The sequence below is a fragment of the Trichechus manatus genome, unplaced genomic scaffold (genome assembly GCF_000243295.1).
Source record: "Trichechus manatus latirostris isolate Lorelei unplaced genomic scaffold, TriManLat1.0 scaffold00009, whole genome shotgun sequence".
In the NCBI taxonomy this organism is placed as follows: Eukaryota; Metazoa; Chordata; class Mammalia; order Sirenia; family Trichechidae; genus Trichechus; species Trichechus manatus.
The window spans coordinates 18317465-18318118 of record NW_004443945.1 but is presented as its reverse complement, the minus strand read 5'-3'; positions in this window follow the sequence as shown (position 1 = coordinate 18318118).

Here is a 654-nt window from a genome sequence, read left to right as displayed (position 1 = left end):
CCTCAGGACACAATCCAATCTTGTAGATTGAGTCCTGCCTTACTAACACAACTGCCACCCATCCTCCCTCATTAACATCATTGAGGCAGGATTTACAACATATAAGAAAATCACACAATACCAGGAATCACGGCCCAGTCAAATTGACACACACATTTTGGGGGGGACATAATTCAATCCACGTCAGAATCCAACTGATTTTTGTATGTTTATCTTGTATCCAGCTGCTCTGCTGAATCTATTAGTTCCAGTAGTTTTCTCGTGGCGTCTTTTGGGTTTTCTATGTATAGTATCGTATCATCCGCAAATAGGACAGTTTAACATCTTCATTTCATTACCAGTTTGGATGTCCTTTGTTTCTTTTTCTTGCCTTATTGCTCTAGCGAGGACTTCCGGCAGGAGTGGTGATAAAGGGCATCCTTGTCTTGTTCCTGTTTTCAGCGGGAATGTTTTCAGCCTCTCTCCATTAAGAATGATGTTGGCCGATGGTTTTGCATAGATGCCCTTTATTATGTTGAGAAATTTCACTTCTATACCTATTTTACTGAGAGTTTTTATCAGGAATGGGTGTTGGACTTTGTCAGATGCCTTTTCTGCGTCAGTTGGGATGATCATGTGATTCTTTTCTTTCCTTTTATTTATGTGGTGGATTAC